Source organism: Equus przewalskii, chromosome 1, assembly GCF_037783145.1.
Source record: "Equus przewalskii isolate Varuska chromosome 1, EquPr2, whole genome shotgun sequence".
Taxonomy (NCBI): Eukaryota; Metazoa; Chordata; class Mammalia; order Perissodactyla; family Equidae; genus Equus; species Equus przewalskii.
The window spans coordinates 181,014,907-181,037,454 of record NC_091831.1 but is presented as its reverse complement, the minus strand read 5'-3'; the positions used below and the strand labels follow the sequence as shown (position 1 = coordinate 181,037,454).

The 22,548-nt window shown below is 37.8% G+C and overlaps 1 protein-coding gene across 6 annotated transcripts in view; it reads left to right on the top strand.

Annotated features, from left to right (window-relative positions):
* MDGA2 (MAM domain containing glycosylphosphatidylinositol anchor 2) overlaps positions 1–22,548 on the top strand; it is a 783,360-nt gene that overhangs the window by 417,253 nt on the left and 343,559 nt on the right. The window contains exon 1 of one of the 6 annotated variants that reach the window (XM_070630113.1): positions 2,595–2,655. The exons of the other annotated variants lie outside the window; for them this stretch is intronic. The gene's annotated coding sequence lies outside the window, so the exon portion shown is untranslated. Of the gene's footprint in view, positions 1–2,594; positions 2,656–22,548 lie in introns of those variants that run through there. 6 annotated transcript variants of the gene reach the window in all.

Here is a 22,548-nt window from a genome sequence, read left to right as displayed (position 1 = left end):
GCTATTTTCCAGCTGATTCCTAGCTGTGCGTATACTACCAGATAACCGGATGTTGAGACAGTCTTCTAACAAAACGAGAGAAACCAAGACAAAGAAATGGGAGAAAGAATTCAGGAAACAAGGATAATTCAGGGGGTCAAAATATAAAATAAAACACAAATATTGATATTTTTAATTGGTATTCTCAGACAAAACAGAGAAAATACTGAATTCATATGACAAGGACAGGAAAATGAAAACAAGGACTTTTCAGAGAAGTCTTAGAATATTAAAAATGATAACATAAAAATGAATATAAGGGATAAAAGATAAATTTGAAGAGAACTTAGAGAGAGTAAAACAAAATTTAACAAGCAAAGGGACGGAGTAAGAAGGCTAAGAGAAGAAAATTAGAGAACTAGTCCAGCTGATCTAACATTTGAATGAGAATTCCAAACAGAGAAAACAGAGGTGAAGGAATTATTTTTCTTAAACTTAAGAAAATTCCCCATCATAGCTGGGCATATGTTTTCGATTAGAAAGGTCCCACTGGGTGTCTAGCACAATGGAGTAAACAAAATCCACACCAAAACACATCAACATGCAATTCAAAACAATATGAGCAAAATGAAGATCTTACATTTCCAGAGTTTTTCTCTTTTGCTAAAATAGTCACACATAAAGAACCAGGAATCAGAATGGCACAGGTCTTCTCCCTAGAATTAGGATGCTGTAAGACAACTGAGTAAAGCTTTTGAAATTCTGAAGGAAAATTATTTCCAAACTAGAATTTTCTACATAGCCAGACTTTTTTTTTCAAACATCGAAGAAGGAAGACATTTTTAGACCTATAAGATTTCCAAATCTTTTCTGCTATGTTCCCTTTCTCAGGACACTACTTTTACATATATTCCACCAAGACCAGAAATTAATAAAGAGGAAGAGGTATAATAATAATAATAATAATGAATAAGGGAGATTGTGTATAGGAGAATATAGAAGGGAACACCAGGATGAGAATGCAGCAAGACGGCATGCTGGCAGCTGCTCATTGGGCCTCAAGAGCAGCCAAGACAGACAGAAGCTGTGAGGAAGGGGCTTCACGAAGGATGCTTTCAAGAAAGAGATGCAACTTGTGGGTCACCTGTTGTTTTAGAGAGGAATTTTACACCTCTTATGGAAAGCTTAATTATAATGTATTAATAATAGATGCATACAAAATTCAGGAAACAAAATGTGGATGTTATGAACAGAAGGCAAAGAAAAAGTTGTATGAAATGAAAAGTAATTGAAATACATTGCAAGATTCAGCTGTGAAAGATACTTGCAAAGTCAATAATAACAGCAGCATTTGACTTAAGCAAAAGTGTGATATGGATATAAGGAGAATGGGACAGGGTTAATATAATGGAACTAATGACCTCCCTTCAACAGGAAGAAATAAGTAAGACAATGTGAAAATGTAGGGAAAAAAAAAATCTATAAATAGCAGTTAAACATTTAGAAATATGGAGGCAAAACCAAGCGTGGTTAAGAGATGCATTAGAAAAGATTACCTCTGGCTATTAGAAATACTTGAGGTTGTGTTTTGTATAATTATTTGGCTTTCTAAACTATGTTTATGTATAATTTGATATTTTAATTCATAAAATATAGATTTGAAAATTTTGCCTTGGAGCTCCTGTTATTAAGCTCCTAAAAATCAAAACTAACTTCATTCCAAATTTTATCGGAAGATGATTGTCAATTCTAAATCTTAAGATAGATTTATATTCACACCTTTCTTTAATTCTTCATAAGAATTGATATTCCTTCATATTAGATACCAGATAAAGTTGACTGAAACTTATAAGGATAGGCAATAGCATAGGGAACATTGGTGCCGTGTTCTAACTAGTTTTTTCACCCAAAACTTGATAGAATAAAACTCTCAGGTTAATCTTCACTGCCATTTGTTTATATGTTGTTTAGGATGAAACATTGAAAAAATAAGTTTTCACTCTTCTTCATTCATTCAGCAAATTTTTAGGTGGCTATTCAAAATATAGTTCCATTAAATTTTGTGAGGCTGAAAAGGAATTTATTATACAATTTGCACCTTCATTGAGTTTAAACTACTTAAAGAGACATGAAATATTTAATTCATTGAAATGGAATATACGTGTTAAGCAATAAGGTAAATGACCTAAGTGATGCCACATAAGAGGAATGATGTGTCAAATGGCACAGAAAATGTAGTGCATGAGAGGAAACTGTGGCCTTTTGTCATTAAAAAAGCAGAGTTTCCCTTGTAGTCTGAAGGGTGCGATTTAAGTGACATTGGCGTTTCCACATGTCTTTTGGCAGTTTTTGTCCTGAACTCTCTTTTTCAAGGATGTTTGTGTAGCAAACAGACTTGGATATTAGAGACAGTGTCTGCCTCCAGGGCAGAAGGCGGGTTTGTTTCTGACCAGGTAATAAAGGTAATGTCTCCCTCAAGACAAGGGCAAAGATTGGACAAGTTTGCTAGCAGACAACCCTTTAAGATTGGAAGTTTCCTAAGCTCAGGATTCCTTAGGTGTGTCACAAATGACTGTGTGTATAGCATTCACGTGGGTTGCTGCTACATCAGCTCCGTGGAACTTGAGGGAGAAGGAGAACTTATGAAAATGTGAGGTGCACACCTCCATCTGAGACGTAAGTAATAAAGTCCTTTGTCTCTGACCCAGGAGTCTCATGTCTTCTGCCTGCATACGTGAAACTGTGGAAAGCCAACGTGTTAGCCAACACATAGGGGAAATATCAGACCCTTCAGAATTCCTGACACAGTAGAGTTTAAATAAGTATGGGGGAAGGCCAAAAGTTTTCCATAATGAGTGAGCACTTTGGTTTAAGGCACAGAAGAGAGAGGAAGTGAATGTAATTTGGAGGATTAGTGACTAAAGTGGTGGGTTTAGAGGAGAAATGAGAGCTTAATTTGAAAGATGCGCTGTCAGATTGGGTTGAAATTTTACTGCCAGTGTTTTCAAACCAGGGAATGATTATCTGTCATTTATGTAAGATATAAAATAAAGAAATTATAATTTTAGGACGTCAGAAGTACTGATGAAAGTTGTCATTCTCTTAATGCTAATACTGCTTCATTTGCTTTCTTTAAGAAGCAATGGCCCCTCACCAGCAGCCCCTAGATCATCTTTGGAGGAAAAGAGTGTGTTCTACATAAAAATATGTTGGTTCACAGAATTTAAAGTTCTCATACTTGAATATATTTGTTACCTTGAGATTCTTGAGAGCGTTTAAACAATATTCTGAGGATGTGTTTCCCTGCTTCTTCCACTTATTCTCAGCCGTGAGTGTATTGCTCACAGGGTAATAGAGGTCATACAACTTTAAAGGTTAGGGTTTGATTAAAACTTATTTTTAATTCAAAAAGAAATTAGATTCAGAAGCATTAGCTTAATAAGTTCTCATGTGTGCAGCATTGTTCACACATGAGACAAATCTTTTCCAATATCCATTAAACATTTTGTAAGCCTTCTTATTTCTGAAACATATTCCCCACTTTAATTTCACTTAGGTAGATGGCTGCATTTCATTATATTCAGAACCCGACCGTGATTTTTTTTTTTTGTCCTGTCTGTTAGATTTATTTATTACATTTTCACCTGAGATATTAGAGGGAGATTAGGGTGACATGTTATTAATTTATTCCCCAAATACAATTTACCTGTGTTAGAAAGAAGAATTATAAACTGCACGGTTAAAAATGATTGACAGTGAGTTGTTCGAGTTCATTTTTGCTAGACCCATCAACGTGCCTTCCGGATAAGAGAGTTTAGAAAAAGGACTAGGATGACTAGTGGAATTCTGGTAGCGAGGCGAGCCCTGGAAGAAAACTAAGTCTCATCAGGCGTCATTTTCTCACCCGCCTCTACTCCTCCCAAAACATCAGCCTTGAATTTGGTAGGTCTTAATAATGTTTGATGGGGTCATTACAATGCTTATTAAAAATGGGTGGCTGTCATGGTAATTACACTATTAATAAATGTCAAGGCAGAATTTTGCAGTGTTGTGTATGCTGCAGATGGAGGGTGCTTGCTTATCAGACTTATTTACTCATGGGGCACATGACCAATCTAATTCCCAAATAGTGTTAGAATTACTAAAGGAAGACCTTAGTAAAAACAAAGAAATCCTTCAACGAAAATTACAGTGAGCACACAGAGACTCCTCCCAGGTCACAGACCCTGTCCGTATCCTGTTGAGAATGCTGGAATTCCTGTAATCTTAGATATGAACAAGCAGATTAAGATATTTATTACATTCCTTTAAGCTCACCTAGTATCTTCTGCTCAGAGTCTTAGGTAAAGTTACTTAGTTCTGCTAATGTGTTTTCACTAACAAGCCTTTTGCTATTTTTTAAGTGCTTGTCCAATTTTTTGTGCAACATTTGTAGATTTTTTAAAAAATTTCATTGGCTTTGCTATAACTTTTTGATATAAGCATATATCTACTCTTTCTCCCATGTCTTCCGTGTGGCCATTGTGAATATTCATACAGAGGCCTTTTGATTCCTTCCACCTTTTTCACAGATTCATTATTTCCACTTAATTTATTGTGCTTTATATGAGGTACTTTCCAAACATTTTACCTTCCAGTGGACTATTTGAACATGCTTAATTTTGTCAGTATTTCCCCAAAAGCTTTAGTAAAGCTAATCTACAGCTTTCCTGTAGATACGAGCTGATCTGCACAGTCTAAATTGGAAGGGTTTTTTTTATGTTTTTTTTAATTGAGTTCATAATAGTTTACATCGATGTGAGATTTCAGTTGTACATTATTTCTTGTCTTTCAGCACATAGGTGCTCCCCTTCACCCCCTGTGCCCACCCCCCAACCCCCTTTGCCTGGTAACCACTGAACTATTTTCTTTGTCCATGTGAAATCATCTGGTGTTTGTCTTTTTCAGTCTGGCTTATTTTACTAAGCGTAATTCCCTCCAGGACCATCCATGTTATTGCAAATGGGATGAATTTGTCTTTTTTATGGCTGAGTAGTATTCCATTGTATATATATATATATATATATATATATATACACACACACACACCACATCTTCTTTATCTAATCATTAGTTCATGGGCACTTGGATAGTTTCCATGTCTTGGCTATTGTGAATAGTGCTGCAATGAACATAGGCGTGCATATGTTACTTTGGATTGCTGATTTCAAGTTGTTTGTGTAGATACCCCATAGTGGAATAGCTGGGTTGTATCATAGTTCTATTTTTAATTTTTGAGGAATCTCCATACTGTTTTACAAAGTGGCTGTACCAGTTTGCATTCACCAGCAGTGTATGAGGGTTCCCTTTTCTCCACACCCTCTCCAACATTTGTTATTTTTAGTCTTAGTCATTATAGCCATTTTAACAGGCATGAGGTTGTATCTTAGTGTAGCTTTGATTTGCATTTCCCTGATTATTAGTGATGTTGAACATCTTTTCATGTGTTTATTGGCCATCTGTATATCTTCTTTAGAAAACTGTTCATATCCACTGCCCATTTTTTGATCAGGTTGTTTGTTTTTTTATTGTTCAGTTGTGTGACTTCCTTATATATTATGGAGATTAGCCCCTTGTCAGATATATGATTTGCAGATATTTTCTCCCAATTTTGGAGTTGTCTCTTTGATTTGATTCTGGTTTCCTTTGCCTTGCAGAAGCTCTTTAGTCTGATGAACTCCCACTTGTTTATTTTTTCTTTTGTTTCCCTTGTCTGAGAAGACATGGTATTCAAAAAGATCCTTTTTAGTTCGATGTCAAAGAGTGCATTACCTATATTATCTTCCAAGAGTTTTATTGGTTTCAGGACTTATCTTCAAGTCTTTGATCCATTTGGAGTGTATTTTTGTGTATGGCGTGAGATAATGGTATACCATCATTCTTTTGCATGTGGCTGTCCAGTTTTCCCAACATCACTTATTGAAGAGACTATCTTTACCCCATTGTATGTTCTTACCACCTTTGTCAAAGATTAGCTGTCTGTAGATGTGTGGTTTTATTTCTGGGCTTTAGTTCTATTCTGTTGATCTGTGTGCCTGTTTTTGTACCAGTACCATGCCATTTTGATCACTGTGGCTTTGTACTACATTTTGAAGTCAGGGATTGTGATACCTCCAGCTTTGTTCTTGTTTCTCAGGATTGCCTTAGCAATTTTGGGTCTTTGGTTGCCCCATATGAATTTTATTTATTCTATTTCTGTGAAGAACGTCATTGGGATTCTGATTGGGATTGCATTGAATCTGTAGATTGCCTTGGGTAGTATGGACATTTTAACTATGTTTATTCTTCTAATCCATGTGCATGGAATCTCTTTCCATCTCTTTATTTCATTATCAATTTCTCTATGTAATGTGTTATAGTTTTCGTTGTATAAGTCTTTCACCTCCTTAGTTAAATTTATTCCTAGGTACTTTATTCTTTAGTTGCAATTGAAAATGGAATTGTATTCTTGATTTCTCTTTCTGTAAGTTCCTTATTGGAGTATAGAAAAGTAACTGATTTCTGTAAGTTGATTTTGTACCTTGCGACTTTACCGTAGTTGTTAGTAATTTCTATTAGTTTTCCTATGGATTCTTTGGGGTTTTCTATATATAAGATCATGTCATCTGCAAACAGTGAGAGTTTCACTTCTTCACTCCCTATTTGGATTCCTTTTATTCCTTTCTCTTGCCTAACTGATCTGGCTGAAACCTCCAGTACTCTGTTGAATAAAAGTGGTGATAGTGGGCATCCTTGTCTTGTTTCTGTTCTCAGGGGGATGGCGCTCAATTTCTGCCAATTGCGTGTGATGTTGGCTGTGGGTTTGTCATATATGGCCTTTATTATGTTGAGGTAGTTTCCTTCTATTCCCATTTTGTTAAGAGTTTTTATCATAAATGGCTGCTGGATCTTGTCAAATGCTTTATCTGCATCTATTGAGATGATCATAATGGTTTTTATTCCTCAATTTGTTTATGTGGTGTATCATGCTGATTGATTTGAAAATGTTGAACCATCCCTGTGTCCCTGGTATAAATCCCACTCGATAATGATGTATGATCGTTTTGATGTATGGCTGAATTTAGGTTGCCAAAGTTTTGTTGAGGAATTTTGCATCTAAGTTCATCAACCATATTAGCCTGTAGTTTTCCTTTTTTTGTTCTGTCCTTGTCAGGCTTTGGTATCAGAGTGATGTTGGCCTTGTAGAATGTGTTAGGAAGTGTTCCATCTTCCCTAAATTTTTGGAATAGCTTGAGAAGGATAGGTTTTAAATACTTTCTGAAAGTTTGGTAGAATTCCCTAGGGAAGCCATCTGGTCCTGGGGTTTTATTCTTTGGGATGCTTTTGATTGCTGCTTCAATCTCCTTCCTTGTGATTGGTCTATTCAGATTGTCTTTTTCTTCTTGATTCAGTTTTTGGAAGTTGTAAGAGTCTGAGAATTTATCCATTTCCTCTAGATTATCCATTTTGTTGGCATATAATTTTTCATAGTTCTCTTATAATCTGCTGTATTTCTGTGTCATGTATTTTTATTTCATTTCTGATTTTATTTATCTGAGACTTCTCTCTTTTTTTCTTTCAAAGTCTGGCTTGGGGTTCGTCACTTTTATTTATCTTCTCAAAGAACCAGCTCTTTGTTTCATTGATCCTTTCTACTGCCTTTTTTGTTTCAATAGCATTTATTTCTGCTCTGATTTTTATTATTTCTCTCCTGCTGACTTTGGGCTTTGGTTTTTCTTCTTTTTCTACTTCTCTTAAATGCGGTTTGAGACTGCTTATTTAGGGTTTGTTTGGTTTGTTAAGGTGAGCCTGTATTGTGATGAATTTCCCTCTTAATATGGCTTTTGCTACATCCCATATGAGTTGGTATAGTAAGTTATCACTTTCATTTGTCTCTAGATATTTTTTGATTTCTCCTTTAATTTCATCAATGATGCATTGCTTGTTCAATAGCATATTGTTTAGGCTCCACATCTTTGTCCTGTTCTCACCATTTTTCTTTTAATTAATTTCCAGCTTTATAGCATTATGATCGGAAAAGATGCTAGTTATTATTTCAATTTTCTTAAATTTATGGAGGCTTGCTTTGTTTCCCAACATATGGTCTATCCTTGAGGACGTTCTGTGAGCACTTGAGAAGAATGTGTATTCTGCTGTTTTTGGATGGGGTGTTCTATATATGTCTATTAAGTCCAACTGGTTTAGCTTTTCATTTAATTCCACTGTTTTCTTGTTTCTGTCTGGGTGATCTGTTCATTAATGTGAGTGGAGTCTTCAGGTCCCATACTATTATTGTGTTATAATTAATATATTCCTTTAGGTCTGTTAATAGTTACTTTATGAACTTTGGTGCTCCTTTGTTGGGTGCATAGATATTTATAATCATTATTTCTTCTCGATGAAGTGTCCCTTTGATCATTATATACTGCCCCTCTTTGTCTCTCTTCACTTGTCTTATCTTGAAATCTACTTTGTCTGATATAAGTATTGCAATACTAGCTTTCTTTTGTTTGCCATTAGCTTGGAGTATCATCTTCCACCCCTTCACTCTGAGCCTGTGTTTGTCATTGGAGCTGATACATGTTTCTGGAGGCAGCGTATTGCTGGATCTTGTTCTTTAATCCATCTCACCACTCTGTGTCTTTTTATTGGAGAGTTCAATCCATTTACATTTAGGGTGATTATTGATGTATGAGGGCTTAGTGCTGTCATTCTATCACTGGTTTTCCAGTTTTCCTGCATTTCCTTTGTTTCTCGTCCTGTGTGTTTTGGTCCATCCATTGAAATATGTAGTTTTTTAATGATGTGTTTCTTTGTTTACTCCTTTTTTATTCTTTGTGTCTTTGTTTTGCTTTTGTGTTTAGTGGTTACCCTGAAGTTTGTATTCAGAATCTCGTGTATAACCTAGTCCATTTTCTGAGGGCCTCTTATTTCCTTAGTCTAAACCGGTTCAGTCCCTTTCCTCCTCCCCTCCTAAGTTGTTTTTCTCGTGTCTTATTCCATCTTGTGTTGTGAATTTGTGGTTAAAATGACAGAAGTATCTTTGGTTTTGGTGTTTTCCTTCCCTCTAGCTTAACACTATAGTTGAATATTTGCTATCTTATTCTGGTTCTGTCTACCTATTTATCTCTTTACTCTGTGCTTTGTGTCCCTTTTCTCCCTTTTTGTTTTTTTCAGGGACCTTCTTGAGGATTTCTTGTAGGGAGAATCTCATGGCTACCAAGTCCCTTAGCTTTTGTTTGTCTGGGGAAGTTTTAATTTCTCCCTCATATTTGAAGGATATTTTTGCTGGATAAAGTATTCTTGGCTGAAGATTTTTGTCTTTTAAAGTTTTGAGTATGTCATTCCAGTCTCTCCTAGCTTGTAAGGTTTCTGCAGAGAAATCCGCTGAAAGCCTGATAGGGGTTCCTTTGCAAGTTATTTTCTTCTGCCTTGCTGCCCTTAGTATTCTTTCTTTGTCATTCATTTTTGCCAGTTTTACTACTATATGCCTCCCAGTAGATCTTTTTACATTGACAAATCTAGGCTATCTGTAAGCCTCTTCCACACAGATTTCCCTCTGTTTCCCTAGGTTTGGGAAGTTCTCTGCTATTCTTTCTTTGAACACACTTTCTGCTCTATTCTCCTTCTCTTCACCTTGTTGAATACCTATAATTCTTATGTTGCATTTCCTCATTGAGTTGGATATTTCTTGGAGACTTTCTTCATTTCTTTTTAGTCTTGGTTCTCTCTCCTCCTTTGTCTGGAGCATTTCAACATGTCTATCTTTGATTACACAGATACGCTCTTCTCTGATTTCCACTCATGCATTCAAGGAACCTGTATTTTGTTTTATCTCTTCCATTGTGTCTTTCATCTCTAGTATTTCTGATTGATTCTTCTTTATAGTTTCAATCTCTTTTGTGAAGTAGTTCCTGAACTGGTTGAATTGTTTCTCTACATTTTCTTTCACCTCATTGAGTTTTTTGATGATAGCTATTTTGAATTGATTGTCATTTAGCTTACATAATTCTGTGTCCTCGGGACTGAGGTCTGGGTTCTTGTCATTTTCTGTCTGGTCTGGTGATCTGATGTAATGCCTGATGTTGGAAGATAGGGTCTTACCCATTCTGATATTATTCGGTTGCAGTTATTGCCTATCGCCACTGGGTGGGGGTCAGGAACCATGTGTTCTGAGCCCTCTGCCTTCAGCTGGCATCCCAGGCAGTTGAGGGGTGCAGCACAGCTGGGTCGGGTTGGGGGAAGGGTGCTTTCTCTGGCATCCAGTCCCTGGTTTCCTGACCAGCTCTTGCTATTCTGGTCTCCTGGGGTGTTGGCTTGATGATGTCATGCCCGGCAAAAACTTTCACCCCATTAGAGGGCTTCCCTCTAGGCTGCAAGGGCTGGTGGGAGTCCTGGGTGATACCATGAGGGAGGGACACCTCCTCTGCTCCTTCCCACGGTCTCGATCCCAGTCTTTAGGGGAGGGGAGCAAAGTTCTCGCTTCCCTGGTTCCAGCTCCTCTGAGGTGTGCTCCATCATGTGGCTGCTGTGGGTCTCTGAATTTTTTGTGTTGTAGGATGTTGTCTGTTGGAGTATGGTTGCCCCTTTTTGTTGTATGTTGGAGGGGAGAGAGTCTTGGGCAAGTTCCCTCCGCCATGATGCTGACTTCACTCTCTAAATTGGAAGTTTTATCCTTATAATCAAGAAATTTGAATTCTCACTAATGAAAGTTTTCTTTGGCATCTTAAAAAAATTGATAATATTTACTTTGTTGACATATTTAGCATGTGGTGAAACTCTTTTTAAACAAATACTTGACAATTGATGTCTTGTTAACATTTTTTGTGCAGTTGATCATATTGTTAATCTAAAGGCAGAATCTTATATTTATTACTTTGTAATTTCATTTTATTTTCATCTGTGCATAAACATTTTAAGATTTTAAAATATATTTGTTGTAGAATTTCATTTCTTATTTATTCATTTCAGTTTTTGTATTTTTCTTTCTTCTTCTTCTTCTTCTTCTTCTTCTTCTTTTTTACTTGCTGAGGAAGATTTGCCCTGAGCAAACATCTGTTTCCAATCTTCCTCTTTATTTCGTATGTGACCTGCCACCACAGCATGGCCACTGACAGATGAGTACTGTAGGTGCATGCCCAGGAACCGAACCCAGACTGCTGAAGCAGAGCACACTGAACTTAACCAGTAGGCCTGTGGGCTGACCCTCCATTTTTGTATTTTTCTATTTTGTTTAAAATTATTATTGCTTCCTATATTTCATCTAATTCATTGCTAAAAATATTCCTTGGGGACAAGATCAAGATAAAACCACTTTAATATGCTGTGCTAGAAACACAACTCCAATTTCAGGCTCTTTATCAGGACCTGTAGTAGACTCTTTCTAGATATTTATAAACCAATGTTTCTTCCCTTAATACGCAGCTGAACCCTGCTTCCCAATCTCTGTTCATCTAGGTGGGCTCATGAGACTAGCTTTGACTGATGGAATGTGGGAGGAAGTGATCTGTGCCACAGTCAGGCTGGGTGCCTGGACCATCTCATTTAATTCTTCACACATTTTCTTGACCTATCTCTGTGCACAGAAGCTCCAGCAAAGTGCCCAGTGACCCAGTGGGTTTTGGAGCCATGTGATGGAAGGATTTTGAATCACAGAGTCATCATTTAGAGGAGAGCTACCCAGGAGACCCTTTAAAGGAGGAACAATTGAATTGGAATTTTTAGGAGATGAATTTCTTTTCTTGTTGTCTTTGTTAATCCACTGAGGGTTTAGGGCTATTTGGCATGCTTATTCTAATTTCTGTCTTCTTGGTTACTGTTTCCATCGAGTCTCCATTTCTATGATGTATGCATGAAGTTATAGAGTGTCTTCCAAAATGTGTGGGCGATTTTGTTCTCTTTAGCACGTATGAATGATTTAGAAGTGAGTATGCTTTAACAACAACAAACTTAGGAAAGAAAAGAAATTCATTTACTGATTCTATGCACAAATGGATAAATGCACATTGGCTATGCACAAGGGATAAAGTGGAAAAATCCTAATTTCTAAGATTCCAATTTTAAGATCCCTGCCCCCTGTGTGGAGACACTCCTGGTCTGGGACTTCTCCCCCATGTAACTTTATGTTAATGTCTCCTGAAGCTGGACCATTTTCTGGTATCTCATTTTTCCCATTCTTCTGTGATACTAGAGTGGTTGGACTTTGTCTGAATGGAAGAATATCACACCAAGACACCAACTTAATTCTGTGACTAATTCTCAGTTTGTATAACATTTCACTCAAATTTATCCATCAGAAAAGAATCCAATTTCTATTTGTCTCAAGTTGCTACAACTGAATGATGAAGAAGTAGTTGTTATTAAGGAAGCCAGTTTAGTAAATTGGGTCAGTCCAGTTTTACGTTTGACTTACAATATGTTTTAGACAAACAAAATTTAATTCTTAAAGTTAAATATCAGTGCAGCCTTGTTTTAGAAAAAGAAAAACTGAGAAAATAATCATCTGTGAAGTATGATTCCTACAGAGAGACTGAAATCTGATTTCCTTTTCTATTCTAACCCCAAGATTAGATAATCACAGAGATAATATTTAAAAAGAGTTCTTTCATATGTAAAGATGGAGAATGTAAAAGGTCTCACTGAGTCCAGATTACCAAAACTATAGAATTTCCCTGATTAGCTGTCTCAGTGGCTGATGTTGGTGCCCTTCGGATACCTTCTTTTCACTCTTTATTTCTGTGTGTGCTGGAGTGACTTCTAAACTGATGTACCTGGAATTCATTTCCTGGAGTTATCCTTTGGTTTCCATAGTCTACTCTGCCTATATTCTCAGCAGGCAGAAGTTGTAAGAAATTAGTGCTCACTTCCACAGCCTTCAAAAAATTATTGGTGACAGTTGGTGTACAAATACCCCAGCTCCCAGGCTCCTTGGATGGGACGACGCAGAGAGACTTTCACTATCTCCCAAAGTTCCTCAGGAAAATTAAGTTCTAAGTCCTCACAGTTGTTACCGTCTTAGTAATGCACCCTCTATATTTTTTCCCCTCACTTCCCCAATATCCTACTGGTGTTTCTGGGAACACTTTTCAATGCGCTGCCTGCATTTGAGTCCTTGTCTCAGGGTTTGCTTCCAGGAAGACTCAAAAAGGCACATGTCAATAAAGAGAAGTGTGTTTGACTTGGTATGATGATACGTTATTCTAAAATGTTAGCAGGTAGATTTTAGCTTTAAGAACAAGCAACACATCTGACTTATCTGTATTTTCATAACCTTTATCAAAAGTGATTTTATGCATAATGTGTATTAAAACATTAACACATATTTTGATTTATCTAATTTGCAGTATAATCACAAGGTATCTTTTTAATAACAAGTTCAGGATTTTATCCAACATCGATTTCAAGGTATAATTTTTTATTTCATCTCTAGAGAAGAGGAAGTCTTGAATTCATACTTTATTCTCTTCTACTGGTGAGATTCATTTATAGTTGTCAAATTTAGTGGAACAGATCCTGCAGCATGTCCCTAGGCCTATAGAGGACTTAGTTCTTCTTAACTTCCTGTAAACACTGCGTATTTCATACCCGTTCACTGCTTCTTAATCAGAGAACATAATGGAAGAGTTGCTTTTAAGTCTGTGTAGCCCTATCTTTATCAAGCTGATCACAATCCATTCCCTACTGGTCAACCCCTCCTCTTAAGAGGTATCCTGGAGCACCTGCTGGGAACCCTTTCCTCATTCCACAGGCACGCAGTCAGAATAGCTACCGGAAGCTTTCCCTCACTTGCTCTGCATCTGTTCCTACTGCCTTTAGGTCATTGTGCTCATTCAACATGATTCTGAAAATCCCAGACGTTGTGTGAGCCTTCTGGAATGGAGGTCCAGGAAGGCCACTTCCAATTAGAGTCTGTCAGTTTGCAATGTTAATTGAGGACCTGCTATATGCAAAACATTCTACTAGAAGCTATGGTGAGAGATAAAACAAAAATACAAGGCCTTTGCCCTAAAGAAGTTTGTAATTAGTTGGATATTTGAAAAATAGACATAAAAAAGAACTCTGTTAAAAAATAATCTGGTGAGTAAAATTAGTATGCATATGAAAACTACTGAAGGAATATTGATACAAAATATGATATGAATTAGAAAGCCTTTCCACTAAATATGTTAAAGAATTCAAGAAAATAGATATAATTAGTATCACATCAACATACATTAAATTTCTAGGTTGTTAGTTGTGTAAAAACTACCAGCTCTTGAGCAAACTTATTAACTGAAAAGTAGCAAGGTGTTCCACAAAAGTTAGGGACTGTTCTAATGTGCAAGTGTGTCGATATTTTTGTGCTTATTTTTATCAACAAATTTAAAAGCATGTTTGCATCTAAATTCAGTAATGTTTCTCCCTCATATATAAAAATTATGTATAAATTTTAACTGAAATTTTAAAGTGTTAAAGCCATTGGTTAAAGCAAGTAAAAAACTCTTGAAAAAGCAGCCATCAGCTGTGTGAGCTTCCTTTAAAAAGTTAAATGCTCCTTCCGAGGCAGCGAGAGACTCGAGACTGGCATTCCGTGTTCTGACTTCCAGTCAGTTCCTGAACTCTGTGAATCTTGTTTTCTCCCTGAGGGCAAAGTCTGCTACTCTCAATTCTGTATGGCATACATATTTCATTAAAAAAAGAAGAAAAAAGTTAGGAGAGGCAACATAATTTGTACAAATACGGTGAGCTAATAAAATGGTTTGAATCTGAAAAATATGTCGGAGGATGTTTAATTAGATTTATTTCACGTGGTTTTAAATCTGGCAAACTCTGAGTCTCGCTGAGAATATAAAGTAAGAGTTTGAATAGTAAATTATTGCTTGCTTAAATACTTAGCGTCTGAGGCCATTACATGGTTAATACTTTCCCTGAATTTATTCAGAATGTATTATACTACCTAATTTAAGTTTATGATAGTCCCAAGAAAACCTAGTAAACTTTATTCTGTGGTTCTGTCTATACCATGAGTCAGATGAAATAATTTGAAATATTGATTCTTGACTAGCTTTATAGGACAAGGTGTAAAGATTCTCAGAGAGTAAAAAAAGCCATTTGATTTATGCAAGATAAGAAGCTCTTTAAAATTAAAATGATTTCTGAAACCTCCAACTTTAAGGCAAGAGTTTATTTTATTATTTTCTTCCTTTGACAGTTGAAGGAAATGGTTCTTGTCAGCCTGGCTAAGGATATCAGAGAAGACATCTGACCTTGTCTTGATGCTTCATGTTTTCAAAAAACAGCTCTGTTCTCTTGATAGAGGGAGAAATTTAATTAACCATTTTTAGCGTCGGAACTATCCCTGCAAGACCAAATATTTAAGTATCTGAAAAGTAACCTACTTTCAAGCTCTTAAGTTGAAAGGGAGATGAAGGCTTCTAAACCCTGCTAGAGAACGATGCGCTGTTTTGTTTTGTTTTATTCGTGGTCACTTGAGTTGTCACCAGGCTTAGAATATAAAAATCCATGTGTCGTGAGGTAACTATGAGACAGACACACATTGAAGACATCCAGATGGCTGTGAATGAAGTAAATGAGGGGTTTGTTCAATTTCAAACATTTTCAGGTGTCCGTCCCTACGAATTAGGTTCAAAATGTGGAGCTAACATGTGACAAAAGGCTTTTAGAAGGCTTTTCTAATTTTCAGAATGAGCTAAATTAGAGAAAGAGTAGCAGATGCCATTTTGTAATCCCACCTCCACTCTCCTGTTCGAGTCCCTCACCACCTCACACCGGCTCCTGCAGAGAGCCTCTCAGCGGGCCTCGCCTGCGGTAACACAGTGCTCCGTGAATTTACTCTGCGTATCATTGCCAGAACAATCTCTCTTAAATTCAGGGCTCATCATAGTACTTGTCACTAAAAATTCTGCATTCATTCTGTACTTTTTCACTAATAAAAATTCAATTTCCTGTGCTTGTTTTTTCTCATAGTTTGTTGAGATTTAACCCCTTCTTCTCCCAAACCAATGTCCTCGTCGCCTCTCCTCTCCTCTCCCTCTGGCCCCATATTCCAGCTGGCCTGGCCCTCTCCTATGGCCTCAGGTGCCCAGCTTGCTTCTGCCTCCACACGGTGAACCTGCATCCTCATCTCCTCTGTCCAGCTTCCCAGGCTTGCCTGCCCTTCAAGGCTCCTTGCTGACTACCTGAGCTCTTCCTTTGTCTCCTCTCCTGCGGCTTGTAACTTTGTTTTTTGAATTTTATGCCACGGAAATTAATGTGATTACTGGCCTCTTTATGTTACATGTCCACAATATCTTTTGTGAAACCTCAAGGCTGTTTCAAGATTCAGAGTTTTTCAGATTTTAGAAAAGTTGTGGTGAACGGGCAATTATTTTTTTAGGATCTTCATTGAGATCCAGCCACTACCCCAGGATGAAAAATGTTAACATTCTGTAGTCTTGTCTATACCCCAAGTCATGTCAAACATGAAATTGTACAAATAAACTTTATAAATAGCCTCAAATCATTTGAAGACAGAGTCTGTCGTCAAAAGGCAGGGTTTGTCACGTCAGATTTTGCTTTCAAATCGGTTATGGAAAAACGCTTTTTGAGAGCTTTTTGTACTTCAGAATGTTGTAGAAGCTGTTGAAATGTATATAAGACACTGTAGACATGGATTAGTAGTTATTGTGTATGTTGATAGTTGTTGTATAATGATTCCTACCGATGAATCTTGTTTTTCTCAAGGTCTTGTAAACTCCTAGAGAAGAGGGTGCCCCCTATGTCATTATTTCATATACTCCTGTCCAGAGGAGCAGTGCAGTGCCGAACAACAGTAGGTGTCAGGCACGTGTGTTTGTGGCGAGACAGGTCAGCTACTGAAGGGCACATGGAGGTAAAATCAAACTGCTTGATCGTATCTCTTCCGGACTGTGCATCTCAGCGTTTATCTTCATCCTTCCTTAGACTCATGGCCCCTCTTTGAGGACCTCCATATTCTTAGAAGTAGCCATACATCTTAAATTAAAGTCTGTAACTCCCCATTTCCAATCATAACAATGTCAAGTAATAATAATAATATTTAAACTCTTTATGGTTTTCTACTGCTTAAAAATTGTGTTCTGATAAATTTCCTCAAAGCAAAGATTCTGGCAAAGAAATGATGGCATCTGTCCATAGGTCCATTGGGAAAAAGAGGGCAAGTGACTTGTGATCTTAATGGCTGTTTACTGACAGAGGGCGGTATGCTGTAGCTGAAAAACTCTGAGTTAGAAAATCTATTTCTTTCATATTTTTTCTCTCTAAGAGTATGGAGCAATGTTTTCAATGAGAGGCTGACATCTGGAAAACAGTGCCTTTGAATAGTGCCCTTTGTGGGAGGGAAATTCTACTTCATATGGCATTATATATAGTGACCCATTCAATATTCATTCAACAAATAATTCTCAAATGACCCCTGTGTGGCAGATTCTATGTGATTCAGTGTTGGGAACAGAGCATTAAACAAAACCAACACAATTCGTCTCATCAGAGAGAGTAGGATCCAGCATAGCAGAGCTACGATACTTGCTGTAGTAGCTGAAATGCTGAGCTGAGACTGAGAAATCGTGGTTCCATTTCTTCCTATGCTGGCCCTGAGACTTGGTACATTGTGAATTCAATAAAGAGACAACTATTCTGGGGCTCAGTTTTCTTTTCTTCTTTCTAAGTGAATAATTGGACTAAAATATCCTTAATTACCATCCTTTTTCAGTTCTTCCATTCTGAGGGGTTTTTTATTGAAAAGATGCTTCAAATTAAACAAATCATCTAGAGTGAAGATTTTGAGTGTGTCCTGTGGCATGGAGCAGAAGAAAAGCTCTAATACATAAATAGTTAGTTTCCTTTATTAAGAAAAGTTCTGAATAATTATAATAATATATCAGGAAACATTTTCCAAGCACCTATTAGGCTTGGGATATTAAAACATATAAAGCATATTATCTGCCCACTGATAAGGTACAGCCTCTTTTGGAAGTAAGAATGGATGTAAGATCATAAACATAACGGTGTACTACAGAAATTCAGGGGAAGAAATAATCCCTAAAGATAGGCATGATTGAAGGAAAGCCTGGAAGCATTCATGAAGGAGAGAGTATTCCTGACTGGGAGAATGAGACTGGCCAAAGTGTGGACATGGAATTATGTATGGCATTCCTAGGGGAGCCTGGCTCTGTTTCATTGATGGAAGAGACTAATTTGGGTAAGGGTTACAGGGCAAATGCTTTCTCAATATTTAAGCAGTGGCCTGGAATGCCAGGTTAAAATTTGTATATCCTCGTGTGGGCAATGAGGAGCCATGGTAGAATGGTTAAGCAAGAATGCTCATTACGCAGCTGTATTGTGAACAGCATTGCTGGTGGAAGTGTGGAGGGTGAAGAGAGAAAGCAATGAAACAGAAGGCTCTTTATCTACACACGTGACTTGAGCCACTCCTATTTTAAACAGCTGGTTCCAGTTCTCACAGTATATTGGTGGCACAGTAGGAATTAGAAATTATATCTTTTAATTATGCGCCCATGATTGTTATCATGATGAAGTTGTCTTAGAATCAAATAATGTTGGTAATAAAGAAACCCTGGAAAGCTTTCCTCTTTAGCATGTAACTGTTCACCAACTCAGCAAACGCTTTGAGCTGGGGCTATGTTAAACTACTGTCAACAAGCTAATTTATTTAGTGAGCACACATTTTGACATTTGACATCTGCTCTTTATAGAACAATACAAATGTGGAGATGGTGTTGCAACTAATAGGAATTAGAAAAAAGTAGTGAAAGTATATTTATATATACATATACATATAAACATATATGTAGTCTGTGCTCTAGTTTGGAAGAGAATGCAAAATCTACCTGAAATATTATGTGGTTTGTCAATAAGTACATTAGAAGATTTAGATTTTCTCTTCTGTTTCCTGATTTCCTTTCCCACTGAATTTGTGTTTTATTTTATTTGAAGGACATATAGACACAGACCAAGTATCCTCTGCATAACTTTATAATAAAGGTTATTTTTAATGAATTGTTGCTGCTGAATTTTCTCTCTCACCATAGTAAGTCCCTAAGCATTTACTTATGTCTTCTATATCCTTTCTTCTCGCAAGGTAAGCATATGGTGTTATGCTAGAATGAATAAATCACCATAACTGATCATTTTGACTACAACTGATAGAAAAAATGAGTTGGAATGACCCCACTCAATATGCATAACAATTATTAATTAATAAGCTTTTCAGTAAAGATTGTATGTTCACTACGTATGTGCTCCTTTCTAATTCTTTCTGAATTTTTACATCTCCATACTTTTCTTCTCCAGATCTTATTCTGTGCCAACTCTAAAATTCCTGCTGACACCTCTCAGAGCTCACCATCGCTCTAATCTTGCCTAAAGGTGCCAAATATAGTTATCTGCTCCTTTCAACCAGAGTGTCCTCAGGAAGTGTTGTTGGAGAAGCTTCTTTCTTTCTCACAGCCCTGAAGCCACATTGTGGTTCTTGTCTCTAATTCTCTCTCTCTCTCGTGGACCTTCCGTTTTCATACTCTGTCAAAGTCCACAGCTCTCCATGGTTTATAAAGCCTTCTGCCTCCTGGGCTTCCACTTCTCTGTCCCTGTCACTGTGCAGTCCTGATTTGCCCCATCAGGAAGCATTGTCCACTTGACTTCACACAAGACTCCACCACGGCCAAGCCTCCAGCAGCACAGTAGACTTGACTGAAACCCGTCCAGTTATTATGGAGGCGGATGTGCCTCCCAGCAATGCAGCTGTACCTGGACCTGGTGGAATCACTGAGCTCAGTTCCTGTGCCCTTCAGTGCATCCAAACATTCTATATCTTCTGCTGCTTTTCTGCTCTGCATTCTCCTCTCTCCTCCTTCCTTTCAGGACAGTAGAAACAGATCTTTCCCCCATCGCCACCAACCCCCTCATGGAAAACAGCATCACCTTCCTCAGAAGCCTGCTAGGCTCTCCCTCCAGACTGCCCAGTTTCACCGTCACCAGGAACACTTAGAAATGCATTTTTAAAGAAACGATCTCCTGACTGTCAGATAAAATGCCTCTACGTCATGACAGTCACATCAGAAATACCTGGATCTCTAGCTACACAGTGCCTAGGCATATCCATGATGGACTCTGTTTTCTTACCCTTTTTTTGGAAAAGAGGTGTATGTGTATGTTAAGACCATAAAGGCAGACCATTAGCTTCAAATAAAACATGACAATTGAGAACTCTTTTCAGGTGTTTAAAAAACCAGAAGTGGAGAGAAAAGAGTTTTTCCCCAATATTTCAAAGATTTCCCTTAAATTGTATTTAGTCAATTATTGTTATAATAATTTTGTAGCAAGCATTTATTTAAAGCATATATTAGGCGTCACTTAAATGCCACTAACCTGCACAAGGTCAGCTAAGTGTCATCCTCTTGAGTATAGACGCTGAGCCGTGCTGCTGGGTTCTGATTCTGAATCTGCCCTTTGACAATTCTGTCAGTTGTGTAACCCTATCATCCATACATTTTTCACTCTCTGAACTTCACACAACTAATTTTGCTCATTTCTAAAATGGAGAGAATAATATCTGACTTATACCATTGCTGTAGGGCTAACATTGGTTAGGGCTGTAAGGTTCCTACCTCTGTGACTGACAAAAAGTGAGCACTCAGGCAGCTCATCTCTTAATTGCCATTGACAGGTGGCATGCTCAGGCTACAGGAGACTAGGCAGGAGTTGCAAGAAGGATGGTCATCATTGTCACCATATAAACTCTGCATGGATTGAGGCCTGAAAAGAGGCACTTTAAATAAATCAGGAGGTCAGTGGAAAGCTTCCAAGAGTAGGGATTGCTAAATGAAATAGTGTCAATGAGTTAATCTAATCACGAGAGTTCATCTCCACCTCTTCCTAGCTTTATGACCTTGTGCAAATTGCTTAACTCCTTATTACAGAGCAATAAGGATATCTAATCCGTACAGTTCTTGTCATTATTATCTAATTATCACAACTACATTTACCAACATTAATCAAATGCCTGCTATTTGTCCAGTAAAGTATTAAGCCCATTATAAGGATTTTGTATTTAATTCTTACAACTATAAAGATTTAGAATGGAGATTGACGTTCTAAGAACTCCATAAAGGATGTCTGATGAGAAAGTGCAGGAATGAAAGGGAGGGGCAGTGGAATGTATCATACTGATTTTGTTTATTCATAGGTGCAAGAGACTTCATCAGGCATATAAAAATAATCATCACCATTAATACTATTACTACTCTAGCAACAATGAAAAAGATAAAAATTTTACAGCATTTACTGTGTACTTTCCACTGTGTCAAGTCCTTCACAAGTATTAGTTCATTAAACATGCACACATGCCATTTTACCTTCCAGATAATGAAACTGAGTAGAAGGAAAGATAAATGAGATAAGACAGAGGGGATGTTTGATGGGCTTGAGATTCTGGAGGAAATAGAGTCAAAAACTCAGATAACTTGAGGGAAAACTAACTTTCTTGCTTCCTAATACAAGGCAGGCAAGAAGGCGATAGAAAAAATACAGATAAGGTAGGCTGGCAGGGGCTGGGCAGTTGAAGGAGTTCATACCTGTTGGCCGTTTTGGTCTGCTAAAATAGAAGGTAAGTCATTTTGTGAGAATGTGGGCAAAGGCTGAGTTAGAGGCATGCGTCTGGAGCAGGTGTGAGGTGTTGGGAACGCCATTTGCTTGGAGGAGAGAGGCTTGTGGAACAGCACCGAAGGCTCAGTCAGTTTGACCAGTAGGTCCACCAGGCAAGAGGGAGAGAAAAGAGTAGGAGGCTCACGTAGGAAAAGGAGCCCTGTGGTTGTACAATGACAGAGACAGAATGCCTTCGTGTGATCTCAGTGTCCAGGTAATAATCTTGTTAGAGGGTTGCTGAGGTGGAGTGGGAGGTACCATCTTGTCAGAGGAGGGTCATTAGGGAATGTAGAGCCTGCGAGGATGGATGCCACAGTGATGTAGGTATTGGAATCACCCAGTTTGATGGCAGGAATCACAGTGGAGGGAGAGGTTGTAAACTGGGTGTAAAAAAGTTCCTCAAGAAGTTGATGGAATGGACAGGTTATCACATGATGCAGTAAGGATAGGAAGAGTGCAGAGGCTGCCTATAGGAGTAATTAAAAACCAATGCAATGGTCTAGAGGTTAAAATCGGGAGCTCTCACTGCCGTGGCCTGGGTTTGTGTCCTGGTCAGGAAACCACACCACCATCTGTCAGTTCTCACATTGTGGTAGCTGCATGTTGCTGTGATGCTGAAAGCTATGCCACTGGGATTTCAAATACCAGCAGTGTCCCCCATGGAGGACAGGTTTCAGCAGAGCTTCCAGACTAAGACTGACTAAGAAGAAGGAACTGGCCACCCACTTCTAAAAAAAGTGGCCATAAAGACCCTGTGAATAGCAGGGAGCATTGCCTGATAGAGCGCCCGAAGCGGAGAGGATTACGCAGAAAGACCCAGCAGGGCTCCCTCTGCTGACCACAGAGTTGCTAGGAGTCAGAATCCACTCTATG